Raw genomic sequence first — 14,907 nt, 5'->3', positions numbered from 1 at the left:
TTCCCAACTCCCAGTCCAGAACTTCTAATACTTAGCTGGGCATTTCTACCTGGAAATTTCAGAAGCACTTTAAACACAACATATCCAAAAACTGAAGCTTTCCTATTTTTGCAGGACCAACCTCTGTTATTTTTATTAATGATATTTACTATTTTCCCCAGTGCTCAAAGCTCAAAACCTCTTCTAATACCACCACTGCTACTATTTATTGAACTGTCACAATGTTCTTTGTATTGTTCTAAGTACTTTCATTAAGTATAATTTAGTACTCATGAAGTGGGTATTATCAGTAACACCATTTTATAGACGAGGTAAGATCCCAACTCTTGTAAGTAATGGAACTAAGTTTCACCCTAATACTCCAGCTCCAGAGTTTACAGCCAATTGCTGACGCTGCCATCTTCTTCCTGCTAGAGTCAAGGAAACAATCTGAGAGGGAGTAGTGATCTACACAGGGCTATAAAAGAGGAATGAGGAAATCCCGGAACTGTAGGCAAAGGCCCAGGCCAACTTCCCAGCATCTACACACAGTACATACATACAGAGAGACACAGACAGACAGACAGACAGACACACACACACAGACATACTGTCCACACAACACGGAAAGCACACCAGTGGTTCAGTTCCTTTAGGATACTCTTAGTAGACTTCTACACATCTATTCAGAGTCAAAATCCAGACTTTGTGACATACCTCTCAAAATAGCAGTTCTAGCTTTCTGTGGCCATTCTAGTTCAATCACCTCCTGCAATTCTGTAATAGTCAAATGAATACCAGCCTCTGATTGATCTATTCTTCTATTTTTACACCTACTCTTTAATTAACTTTATGAAAGTGTCAGATGAATCACACTAACAATTTAAAATGCTTAATGGTTTCCCAGTGACTATCCAAATAAGAAAACTTATCACAGATTATATAAATCCATTAACAACATAAAAATACAGCCCAACCACTTTTCCGCTCTTACCTCACACAACTCCCCTGAATGTGCTTTTATTTTTGGTCAAACCAAAGTACTTCATTTCTCCCATGCTATACTTGCTGCTTTTTAAAGTATGCTATCTTTACCAGATTAAGGACACTGATCTGCAAGCAGTCATCTGGGAAGTTTTACCTATCTTCTAACACCTAGACCAACTCAAGTAACAGAATTATTCCGTATTTCCAGTTTGATAGCACCACCTGAAACAGAATTCAGATTAGGTACATGTTGAGGGCTTCTACACATTTTCATTTTGGGATGGTCTGTTCAAATTTTGGATTTCACCTTGAAGCAATGATGTTCACTGAAAATTGCTTATTTCCCATTGAAATAGTCAAATTCATTAGCGGGGACCTAAATAATTCTTAGTTACCTCCACAGTGTAGTTCTTCACTTTTCTCATACTTAACGTATAATTTGTGTTTCCCCTTTCTTTTTCCTCAAAAAGAACTTTAAAAGAGATGTATTGCTTTTATTGGCAATTTCATACAATGTTTGAAATGATTAGTTCAAAAGGTTTACTGTTTGCTAATTCACAACTTATATTTTCATCTTTATTAATTCCTCTCTATTAGTTATTATCTTAGTAATCTCTAAAATATATTTGTATTTCCCAAATATAATTGACCCCAAATTATTTAAGTAACTAGTTTTAAATTTCCAAATAGTTGATTTTACTTGATTAAACGTTTTTAAAAAATCTCTAGCTGGAGGTGCCTATGTGGCTCAGTCAGTCAGTTAAAGCACCCAACTCTGGGTTTTGACTCAGGTCATATCTCATGGTCATGAGATCCAGCCCTGCGTGGGGCTCCAGGCTCAGTGCAGAGTCTGCTTGAGATTCCTTCTGCTCCTCCCCCTCTTGCACACTCTCTCTCTCTCACACAAATAAATAAAATCTTTAAAAACAAGGAAAAAAATCAAAATTATACATTTAAGAAAATCTCTCGCTGTACTGAATTATAATCAAGGAATGGGGTTTATAGATTTCTACCTGGAGATGAGATTTTCTTTGTAGTTGGCCTAATGAATTATCAATCTTGGTTAACTATTGTGTGGATGACAAAAAAAGAAAAAAGACAGATCTTATGGGCCATTTTTTATTATACTATTCAATCCATCTACACATCTTCTTATTTTGTACTTTCTTGATCTTTAAGTATATTAAAGATTCCTATTATTGCTGTTTTGCCATCAGTTTTTTCTTCATTTCTTTCAGCTTTTCTTACTGTATTTGATGTTATGTTTAGCATGTAAGAGTTCATACCTGCTAACTCTTCACTGTGGAGTGCACCCTGTGTTAATATAAAATGACATTCCTGATCTAGTTTTACACATTCTGTTGTAAATGCACTCTGATAATGATATCCTGTCATCTGCTCTTGAAATTTACATTTGCCTGATGTATCTTTAATGAACCGCTTATTTTTCTAACCTGAGCTGTTTTACGTAAGTCTCTTGTATATAATTAATCTCTTAAAGAACAGAAACTTAGAAGAAGTAGAGATTAAACACATCTTTCAAACCTAGGATATTATCATGGTACTTCCAGGCCAGAATTCCACCGGGATACCACAACACAAGCTACGTAATGTTTTGCTCATATTCTGTGCATCAGTACCTTCAGATCATCTTCTCTAAGATGAAGTCACAATCTAGATTCCTCAGTCAAAAAAGTAATTTTCTACTTCAGTAAACTTTCCACTGGCACTTTTAAACTCAGAAATAATGTCGTATTTTAAAATAACAGTGTTTTCTGGAAGCTTGAAAAAGTATGTTTCAGAATCCTCACAAGGTCGTCACAGGAAAGTAACTCAACAAAGGAAGGAATATAGCTCTTTAGGAATGGTTACTATTGCGATGACGCCATGTGGCAGGAGTTTTGTTATGAAGCTAAGTGCTGGGCATTGTACATATGACCCTAATACCACCACACTTTGTAAGACAAACACTGTCACCTCTATTTCAAGGGTGAGAAAACAGTCCTGGGGCACATGATTATCCTGTTCAAAAAACCTGGACCTGAACCTAAATGTGACTCTGAGCCTAGAACTTCATCTTCCGATGTCCTGGGTTTCACTAAGAGCACACAAAGAAGTTGTGACCTGTTTGAGCACTATTTTTCCCAACCATGAAGAGCCTCCACAAAGTTTAGAGTATCACAGAGCTCCAGCTCCATGGAACTACTTTTGAGTAACCTATCAACAACAGTGCTGCACGAATCACAGATCTCTGCGAATAGTATGAACCAGACAAGGGGCACAGGTCTCTCTGCACAGCACCCCTTCCCCTTTGGGAAAGCTATCACACTCCCCCTGCAGTCCGATGGAGATGGGATGGGATCTATTCTTCAGCATCAGATACATGTCCCAAGCCTCTCGCCAGAATGTTCAGTTCAGGGATGGGTACATGCCCTAATCCAGGTAAATCAGAACCTAATCTAGGAATATTCACTCAAACTGTAGCTCTCTTCCTCCTCTAGTTGCTAAAGTAGCCAGGATGTAACACCAGAGTCGCCAGGAGTCATACCTTGCTATTATTTGCAAGGAGAATGCCTGAAAAGAAAGCACATACAGAGCAAAGGAGAGAGCTGAGAGAAAGATTACCAACACCTATTAAGCATCTAAGTCCAGGCCAGAGCTTTTAAGGTTATATAAGTCAATATAAAGGTCTCCTTGGGTTTACACTCTTTGAGTTGGGCTTCTGTGAGTAGATATTGAGAGAATTCTAATATGTTATAATATAGCTACTTCTTTTTTTCTTTTTTAAGTTTCTATTTCTACTTTGGGGATCAAAATGATACAGAAGTATAATCTGGACAGAAGAACACAGTACTGTAGAAAGAATACTAGATTTGAGGTTAGGAGATAGTTTTGAATAACATTACACAGACAGATGAAATGACCTAGGAGAGACTGATCTTTACAGATTTATTTGATCATTTATATTAGAACAGGCCTTAACTAAATCATTGCTAAAATCCTTCAAGGTATAAAAACCTTATAATTTTATGAATGTATAGATTGTATGACAAGCTTAAATACCATGTATTAGAGGAACACAGTTTAGCCCAAAAGAATTAGTATGTTAAAAAAAAATAAGAATATTGTGTTAGGAGTTCTTTTTGTTTTGTTTTTACTGAAAATGAGAACAATTAGAGTTTAAGTGAAGGGGAAAACTAGAAAATTTTTTTATGTTATCATATGGAGAAATTTAGTAGCTAGAAAAATGTAAGCTGACTATACAATCAGGACATAAAAATTCACTCCTCAGAGAAACCAGAAAATTTCCTCTTCATGGGATCACTTAGAATAAAGTTAATACTTATTATTTCTAGAAAGTTTAAGTCTTCATTACAGATAAGCTAATGAACTCATGTACAGAGATCATAATATATATAAATTTTGTCTCTAATAATTGCTTTGAAAGCAAAACAAAAAAAGAAATCAAAAGCTCAAATATTTTTTCCTAAAAGATTAATCAAAGAAAATAAAGATTAATGTGTACTTTGCCTGCCACCATTCTAGAAGGGGGAAAGCAACAGAAAGAGAGAGGAGTAGCAGAAATTGTGGATGGGTTTGTCATGTAACTAAAGTTTGCTTCTGAACTCAGAAATTTGGGGACTCTTTCCAAAATACATACTTACCAGTATTAGTAGGATGCTTTAACACTTATTCATAGCTTACAATAAATGCTGTGAGTTTATTCTCATTCCGGTACATTAAGTGTTAAGTGCAGACAGTGTGAAGCACAGGACTAGACAGGCACTTGCCCTGGGATTTAACCTGCACCAGGCTCTCCGGGGGGGGGGGGGGGGGGGGGGCAGGACAGGGAGCTGCTGAGAGCCTGTTTCACTCATGAAGAAAAAGGACCAAATCTCCAAAGGAATTACTCTTAGGGAAGTGTAACACAGGTTTCTTCTCAATTATTGAATAAAAGAAGGACTCTTGTTTCCATCAAGCAGTTATCCTGCTCTGGGAAATACGTTTCTTTAGAGGAGGTATCAGTTGTACTTTGAATTCTCGGCAACACTCAAAGCCTCAAGCACCATTTGGGCATCACTAACACAACGGCACACTGTAGGGTCAGCAGGCACCCACCGCTTTGCCATTTAATTTGCACCAAGTCCACTGAGGGAAGCTGAGGGAATGACAACTCTGCACCAGATTAGTTTGAGGAGAGTCCCTGCCAAGTCCACAAATTCTTCACTAAAACATGCCAACTGGGTCTTCTTTCTCCATAACAAAGAGGGGGGGAGGGAGAGGGAGAAAGGGGGGAGGGGGGAGGAAGGAGGGAAGAGAAGAAACCATATCCTCCCATATAAATGTCACCAGAACAAAACTTCCTTCTTAATGTTTCCCTACAACTGAAATTAAGGATACAGGCAAAGTCACATTAAAGACAGTTTTAGTAAAATTAATGCTATATAAGCTGAAAAACTGACAAAATATATGTATCTCCCGTAATAATGGTTCATAGTTACAAAAATACGAATCTATACATTCAACCTAAAAGGAAATACTGGCAAGAAGATAAATTTTTAGCAGGTGTTTCAAGAATAAAACTACTCTGGATAATTATATTTACTATAAGATACTTACTTCCCTGGAAGAATTCCACACTTGAATGACAACAGCTTTACCATGTTCAGCTTAGCTCATTTCTCATGATGAAACTATACTTATTAAAGGCTAAAAACAGATTATTTCCCTAGCACCCTAACCATTAGGTAAACGTCTGATATGTCTGAAAATTGTTAGACAATTAAATTTCAAAGATTTAAAGGAAACCTTCAGCATTATATTTATAAGACTAACAACTTCAAGCTGCCTTTATCTGTACTTAGGTCAGGGGCCACCAAATTCCTAAGCATCAGTAAAAAAGGGTATAAACTGAGGAGCCTTGTCAAAATAGGCCCATTTGGGGACAGCTTGTCCCCATAGAGATTAATTCTGAACAGCCGCAAAATTCTTTTGCAGTTCCAGGATTCAACAACGTTCAGGGTACTCAAATTTTACTCTAAATGCTATCATTAACTGTTCGAATCATCTTAATCAAAGCACTTCACCTTTCTGGGCCTCCGTTTTATCATTTTTAAAGTAAGAAAAATTCCTGCCAAAAAAGGCTCAAAATCTTATGCCCATAATCTTTATCTATTTAATCTAACTTTCTAACACTGTTTCAACATAAAATACAAATGAAACCGTGCAAATGGGACAGAGCTTCATTAACAGCATCTGCTCCTAAATTTCTTTTTGCCTTTTTAAATATATACAGAAGTAATGGTAGGAGCACATTTAGGATACTGCTTTAGATGACAGCTGTGACTAATTCATCCAAAAATGGTCTGGGTATATTGATTAATCATGAACTAAGCACGACAGATCTCAATGATTTATTTTGACTCCAAGATGCTAAAAGTGATCAATTTTGGCCAAATTACTTAACTCGGAATCTCGATATAATGTATTAGCTAAGCATAACAATTTTACTGAGGATACCCTTAACAGTACACACAGAACTCTATTCTGTTAGCCTGTTAACTTCCACCTGGGGGAGATTCAAACCCATAAGAGAAGAGTGCTGTGTGCCTGAAGCATTTCTGCTGATAATGGAGGGATGTTCACATTCTACAGTATACTGTATTTTATTTTTATAAACACTTCTCTTGCTATCTTTTCACTCTGACCCCTATTTCACAACACTATCCCTTGGGCCTTGCCAGTTTACTAAGTCTCTCTTCACCTTTACAGAGCAAGAGAACTGACAATATTTTCAGATTGTAAGGAATACAGTATTTTCCCAATGATAAATTAAAACATGTCTTCACTTTTTCTTTATGAAAACTTCTCCTGGATCTAACTTAAACTGTTTAAGCATCCTTGGGTTTTACTTGTATCCCTGAGTATGGTGTGAAAGACTATCCCAAGTGCTCCTTACATGGCTGGTTCTCATGATCATAAGCATTTAGCCAACTCTCACACAGGGGAGGTATGTGTGTGGGTGTGTGCGGAAGAGGGGAAAAGAGGGCACATGTAAAAGCACAGCTTGGTCAGAAAAAGTTAGACTACTACAAGAACCTTTGATTACCCTCTAACTCAAAATACCGAGTAAAGCACTCTACAAGTCTGCTGGTTGTAATGCCAAACAAACAAAAAAGGTGTAGTTCAATGTGGTGAAGACAAATACTTTAGAAATGGTCAAACATGTTTGTAGCTTGCAAAAGAAAAGTTAAGACTGTTGCAATTATCTCTAGCAAACAAATCTGTCCACTCCCAGAAAAACTGACCTCTTTTCCTAAGACTATGAAGCAGGTCATGAGAGGACTGGAAATACCACTTCCCTTCAGTATATGATGACGACTTCTCGGGTTAGCCAGCTACCGGTTTTCATCAAGTACACACACGGTAACACAATCAAAGAATAATACTTATTTTAGAGTACTCTTTGGAAATTTCGGGGGCACATTAACATTTTCAAAATGCCCCCAAAAAACCTTCCCCTCAAGAAATCTCAGTATTTTCTAGGCAGATAGTACACCTTAACACCTGGCAAAACTTCTGGCTTTGTTGCTTAGGGAAAGACAGCGCTCTCCACATCACCGTGGCACTCACTGCTGTGTTCCTCACTGTGCATGGGGTACAAGACTCTAGCTCCATCCTGGGAGAAATTCTAGCCATTGATGGGGAAGTAGCCTGCTCTAGCAGTGCCAAGCCTCAAATCACAGTCTGTAAAAGAGGGCGTTTCATGAAAAATCTACTGCTATGAAAATTGCCAAATTCAGGAGAGCCAAGACATTCAATCAAGGGCTTCTCAAGAGGTTTTGTCAAGAAATGGGAGCAATTATGAAATGCTTTTCTACCCATAAGTTCACTAGTTTCAGAAGGCAAAATTCTACAGCCAGGATTTTAAATGCAGTCAACTGGATAAAATATAAACTCGTTTGCACAATTTAATTCAACCTTAAAACTAAAAATGTGAAGTCATAATCCTTCCCTTCCTAACACAGCGTTATGCCAGAATCTTGCCCAAAATGATCTCATTAACCAAGGCAAAGAAAATGATGCAACATGAATTTTTCTGGAGAATTTTAGAGAATCTTAATTTTTTGATACAATCCTACATTCATCTGACAAAAGAATCTACAGATTTCATTTGCTCTTTCATTCTTTCATGAGATAGCATTTTAAGCACTTGTTTTCACCAAAAACATAGTCAAAATTGATTGGATATAAAAGATGACAAAGAAGTTGTCAAGTCAAAGACAATGGCATAATTTTAATGTATTATTTATAATCTAAATACTAGCAGCCCTTTCAAAAAACTTCCTATTGGCAAAACCAAAGTTTAATTCTGATTAATCTGTAACCATTGATATTTCGTCATTAACCTCAAAGAGCCACTGCTTTTTCCATTTAAAAAGGGGACACGGGGCGCCTGGGTGGCTCAGTGGGTTAAGCCTCTGCCTTCGGCTCGGGTCATGATCTCAGGGTCCTGAGATCGAGCCGGGCATCAGGCTCTCTGCTTGGCGGGGGGCCTTCTTCCCTCTCTTTCTCTCACTGCCTCTCTGCCTACTTGTGATCTCTGTGTGTCAAATAAATAAATAAAATCTTTAAAAAAAAATTTAAAAAAAAGGGGGACACTGGGGCACCTGGGTGGCTCAGTAAGTTAAGCTTCTGCCTCTGGCTCAGGTCATGATCTCAGGGTCCTGGGATCGAGCTCCACATCTGGCTCTCTGCTCAGCAGGAAGCCTGCTTCCCGCTCTCTGCCTACTGTGATCTCTCTGTCAAATAAATAAAATCTTAAAAATAAATGAATAAAAAATAAAAGGGGACATAATTCTTATAAAGACTCCTTTTATTTTCCACATTTAAAAAATCTGTGTAATTAAAAACTATAAGCAAAACTTTATGTTCAAGTATACCATGTACATTTTTAGTGAGAGACTATAGCTTTCATCATATTTCTAGAACATATGTCACATAAATCCTTTAAGAGCCATGAGTTTTGGGTGCCTGGGTGGCTCAACGGGTTAAAGCCTCTGCCTTCAGCCCAGGTCATGATCCCAGGGTCCTGGGATTGAGCCCCACATCGGGCTCTCTGCTCAGTGCAGAGCCTGCTTCTCTCTCTCTCTCTCTCTCTCTCTCTCTCTCTCTGCCTACTTGTGTTCTCTGTCAAATAAATAAAATCTTCAAAAAAAAAAAAAAGAGCCATGAGCTTAAATCTAGTGTTCTGGCTCCATAATACACAGCTTCTCTACTTTTATTTGAAATTCTTTTGATTTGATTTCTTTCCCACAACTACATACAGTGTCTACTGCTCATCAACCCTGCTTGCTCTAAACTTCTACCACTGCTTCAGCTACTGTACTTTGATTCAACCTGTTTCTCTATTGTTTTCTTTCCATTCAGTCTCTTTCCCCTGTGCTGCCCTGGACTTACTCACTTAAGTGTAGAACAATTTACCTTTTATATTTTTAATCAGTAACAGCAACTATTTCCCTCTAGATGATGAAAAAAATGAACCAAAGTAAACATCTCAGGCCTTCCACTCAAGAATTCACTCTACTACTATCATCTCAGGACATACACAACTTCTAAAGAAATGTAAGGCAATCTACTATAATGAATATTTACTAAAATCAAGCACTAACATGAGATTCAGTTTTATAAACTATCACCAATACACAACACTCTAGCATCTCTAGAAGTAATTTTTAAAAATCACAAAGATAAATAAAATAAGAAATGAGGAAGGAGAAAAGGAGGCAGGAATCAATGCAATCACCAGCTAAAATAATAGAAGTGATCATGTTTCTGTTTTGAAGTTGAATTAAAAAGAAATCAGCTTAGGGGCGCCTGGATGGCTCAGTCAGTTAAACGTCTGACTCCTGACCTCAGTTCAGATCTTGATCTCACGGTCACGAGCTCAAAGCCCACACTAAAAATTAAAGGAAGGCAGGCAGGCAAGTAACTTAAACTGGAAGAGAACCTTCCTGATTGTAAATGTTATTAAAACTAGAATAAATTTCTTCATAAAGTTGTAATGTCTCCCTCAAGAGAGTTCTTTGTCTAGGTGAGTTTCTCCTTCTATCTGGAGCGGTTTGAGTTTTTCCTTCTCAGAGACAGAGAAATGTACAAAATCTCTCTGTAAGAAACATAAACATATGTTTATGTTTACCATCCAAAGAAATGAATCTCTTAGAAATTATTATGAAACTTCTCCTGACTTTATGTTCTCCCCTCAAACACATTACACAGATTAAGTTTGTCAGTGATTTTCAACATCGTCTTTATTACCCTTCTGAATAACAGAAGAACCTTTGACTAATCTTAATTATAACTATATTCGTGAATATTCATATCAAAGAATAATTTTCATGTACTTATAAAGGATCATACTTTAGTAGGAAATGGCATCCAAGTTATTACCCAAAGACATCTTACTCTCAAGCAAGGTTCAGAAATATCAAGCTTACTTTTGTTCAACGTACTGCTTCTTTAAATGCTCTGCCAGGATTTTATAAGACCAAATATGCCATACAGTTAATGCATAAGATTTACTAGCATGATATGAAAATGCCAGAATGAACAGAAAAATTGAGAGATTCGGTCATTTGCTCATACTACAGTTACGGTAGTAACAGATTTAAATGTTTAGAATAAAGAAATAAGGGTTACCAACCATCTTTATAAAAAGCTGTTTTCTAATAAATGCTCAGATCAAGGAAGAAGAAAGAAAAAAACATCAAAAATAACTTACCTTTTTGTCTCTGGTCCTTACTTCCCCATAGAAATCTAGGGCCTCTTGTGCCTTTAAAAATTTGCCCCGATGTAATAAATATGCACAAATCATTACACCAGTTCATCCCTTTCCAGCTATACAGTGAATTGCTGCAACATGATTGTCATCTTCACTTAGCCATTGGTCAAGATCTTCACAAAAGGGTTTGATAAGTTCTAGCTGTGGTGGATTATGGTCTTCAAAAGGATACTGTGCAACTGTGGTAAAAGGATAACCTCAGAATTAGGAAAAAAAAAAGTCTTTCCTGAATTCTTTATTAAAGTAGATTAACTTTAGAAATGTTGCATATAAGCTTAATAGATGTTTAAAAGAAAAAGTGAACTCCAGAGAAAAATAATTTGCTGCCTGATAATTTACCAATGTCTCAATTCTTAAACCTACCCACTAGACAGAGGCTGAGCATTATTTTCCCCACTTTATGAAAGAGGAAACTTTGTAATGGAGAGGTAGCAGAAGGCAACATGTCAGAGAGAGAGGCAAACTCAAAATGAAATGTCATGTAGGCAGGTTTCCTGTCAGGGCTCTCAATGCATTTTCTGACAAAAGGAGTCATAATATTTATAATATTACATCACCACAAAACATATATTCCAGAGAAGATATAGATTACCAATCAATCAACAATGGAAAGGACTGATTTTTATATTTCATATAATAAAAATGCTAAGCGTGTTATTTAAAGATGGTCTTGCAAATGTTAGTGTTGTATACTACACGTGATTTTAAAGACATTTACTAAAGAAGCTGAAAAAAGCTACTTATAAAAACGTATACAGTTGTAGTAAAGTGTATCTAATGAAGCTTCAAGTCTTTTCACATGAGTTATAAAAACCCAAAGTTTCTCTTTGCTTATAGTCAGAGGGGTTTTGTTGTTGTGTTTTTTAAGTTGCTCAGAAACAGGAATTCAACTATATCACTATTAAATTTTTTCTTACTGGTCCCTGCCTCAGCAGTTCCATTCTACTAAAACCCTTACAAATCCTGACTGACATCTAATGTACATAATTGTCCTCTGTGTCATCTGAATATGTGAGAAGTATGCCTTCTATCTTCAGTCACATCATCACTAATATGGAACTGGATTCAGTGTGTCAGGTGAGTGGTCCTGGGAGACGACGATGACCATTACAGGAGTCGCTGGGATGCTTTCACCTGGGCCTCAGCATTCCATCTTCATCTCCCCACGGGCACACAAAACAGCCAGGAAACTGTTAAACGTCTATTTAAACGTTGACTAAAACACGCTTTGCCTAGTAAGCAGTAGCTTAAATTCACGAAAAAGGAAAAATTCTTAGTGGATCTGTACTGGCTTTCACCACTAGCACTTCTGAATTCTCAAACCAGCTGTTTGAACATCCGATCTAGACTGTCAGAAGGGATCCACCGCAAACACATCAACATGGAGCGCATAGGCTCCACCCTCTCTTTCTATCATGGTAGCATCTGCCAAGCTTCTTCACTCTCCAGGTCTCTCATGGTTCAAGGGGTTCCACAAACAATGAGGGAAGGTTTTTGTGGGACCTCAGAAAAATTCACTACACCTGGAGAAGAACTCATTTAAAGCAGCTCCTGCTCCCACTTGTCAGGCTCCTCTTATCCACATTTGTCATAAACTTTTGCCCCTTTTAGGTCACGACTCCACGGAGTTACTCCATTGTCTGCTTTATTCTTCCTATAATCCTTTACTATTAGACCAAATGCCTCCAACAGTAGATATAACCCTTTCTTTATTTTATGGTTTGTCTAGAAACTTTTCCTAATTCTTACAGTCAACCCTGCATTTTAGTATTCCTACTAGTACTGGCAGGTTTATATGATAACTGTTCCCTAAAACACAAAAGTAAAATTAAATTTTTCCAAATTGTCTAAGACCATCTTTAAGATAAATATTTACATCACTTAATAATTGAGCTTATTCACTACTGCTATGACAAGAAGATTTGGTCTATTGGTTTTAAGTTATATAACAGAAATACATTACGTGGCAGTTAATACCTACCTCTGCAGTTAAATTTGGCGGTATCATAATGTCTTTCAGCACACCTAAAAGAAAAGTTTAAATGTGATCTAAAGTTATCTTTTGCACTGGCAAAAAAAAAAAAAAAAAAAGTATAGTAACACACATTTCCTGAACTTTTATACTGTACCAGGCATCATGTTGTTTTGTATTAACTACTTCTTTCAATCCTAACAATTCTATGAAGTAGGTAGTGTCATTATCCCCATTTTACCATTAAGAAAACTGATCTTAGGTGTTATGCACTTAGGGCTTCCATTACTTGCTCACAAAACCTGTGATGCCGCTCAGGCACACACCTCCCACCCAGCTGCACGTGTCCCCTGAAACTTCCTGCATGCTGAGGGAGTATATGTTTGACTTCACCAAGTATGTACAAACACCTAATGAGCCACAGTACTGTCTTTACCCCAGAGTTGAGTATACATCGTTTTCTTGAAGTACTATTTAAAAAGATAAATTTTTAAAATAGTAAAATTATAAGGGCAAAGAAAAAAAATTTTTTTTTAAAAGTGAATGACACTAATCTACTCAAAAACTACACTTACTAAAAAATTGTTAAGGCAGATTTTTCTAACAAAGGTAATCTTTGTCAAAAATCTCTCAGTTACGAGTTTTAATTAAAGTCTCAGAGTAATGAAGGAATAAGAAGTAAAATAAATACAGAGTAGTAAAATGTTAACTCTATATTACTTAGAGCATACTAAAATTGGTCTCTTTAATAGTAGTGACATGTTTGTCATCATGCACTGGTTTACTCATGGTTAATAGGTGTGTTAACAAACATTAAGAAGCTCTGAAAGGGATCCCACACTTGAATTTGTGGTCAGCAAAATCATGGTAACTACAGCTACTAACCAAATGAGATTTTTAAAAATTATTTAAAATAAAAACTTAGCGTTTTAAAACAAGTCAAGGTCATTGTACAATCCCTTCCTCTCCAATTCTGAAATCCCCAAAGTCTGAAATATCTTAACATTTTCTGTTAAACTTATGACAGGCTCAATTGTGGCAGCATCCGATCTGAGTTTATGACAATGTGCACTCTTTAACTAATACACTTAAGAGTAAAGAGTGAAAATGGTAGGAAGACCATTTTGCCCTAGACCCCAGAGGAGTGTTATGTAATATTAGTAAGTTTATGCTTCCATGTTATCTTTCTGCAAAGGGAAAAATTCTGAATGCAGAGACACACTGGCCCTAAGAGTTTCAATATGTGATTGTGGACATGTATTTCACATTTAAGAAATCCTAAAAATATCTGTATGGTTCCTCTACTTTAAAAGGTTTTAAATCCTATCCACATGAAAGCTGAACTAATTATAAACAAATCAGAATCCACTATTTTCTAAATGGTCAGACCTGAAATAAATCAACTTCCATACTACTACTTAAAATAAAGCTTTCCCCCCTTTTCACTTTTAATATATTGAGTTTTGCTCAAAAAAATCATTTAGTAATGCCATATGCATATTTATGTACCCTTGCTAAATAATTTCATACTCACTCCTATGCAAAACATGACAGGTAAGAGGAAGACTGACCAAGAAAATAGTCACATTTTACACTATCTTTAGTACAGATTAAAGAAGAGGTCTGGTAAATAGTGCAGAATATTTTATAAAGACTCGTGTAAAGATAGGACTTAAAAGGTGAGGGACAAGGAGCAGGCTAGGAAGCAAAGCTCTAAGATGCTGGTCTCATGGCAGCATAACAGAAAAATCAACATTTTGAGTTTCACACAGCTTTAGTCTTCTAAAATTCTCCTGCTTTTTCAGGAGCTCACACATTTGGTTTGACAAGTACTGCTTAAGACTCCATCATAAACTGATTCTCAAATATTACTGTTAAGAGGCAGAAATGGTGAAAAAATGGAACTAATGAGCTTCTACATGTTTACCACATGTACACAACCTTACAAAGGAGTTTCCATTTTTTTAATTCATAGTCACACCAATATAATAATAGAAAATATAATCTCCATCTTATATATGAGAAAGCTAAGATTTAGAAGAGCCAGGACTCAAGCCCAGGTCCTCTGGTTACAAAAATAAAAACTTTTCCCAATACAGCTCCATACTTCTTCCACTTACAATACAAA

General features: G+C 36.6%; 1 pseudogene across 1 annotated transcript in view; it reads right to left on the bottom strand.

Moving 5' to 3' along the window:
* LOC309859847 (phosphatidylinositol 3,4,5-trisphosphate 3-phosphatase and dual-specificity protein phosphatase PTEN-like) overlaps positions 1-14,907 on the bottom strand; it is a 136,160-nt pseudogene that overhangs the window by 20,830 nt on the left and 100,423 nt on the right. Inside the window, exons 15-16 of the transcript XR_014316666.1 lie at positions 12,789-12,832; positions 10,748-10,986 (exon numbers count right to left, since the gene is read on the bottom strand). The product of XR_014316666.1 is annotated as a phosphatidylinositol 3,4,5-trisphosphate 3-phosphatase and dual-specificity protein phosphatase PTEN-like (transcript). The remainder of the gene's footprint in view (positions 1-10,747; positions 10,987-12,788; positions 12,833-14,907) is intronic.

This window comes from Mustela nivalis (assembly GCF_964662115.1).
Source record: "Mustela nivalis genome assembly, chromosome: 2".
Lineage (NCBI taxonomy): Eukaryota > Metazoa > Chordata > Mammalia > Carnivora > Mustelidae > Mustela > Mustela nivalis.
The sequence above is the reverse complement of the archived record's forward strand: the minus strand, read 5'-3'. Positions and strand labels throughout refer to the sequence as shown.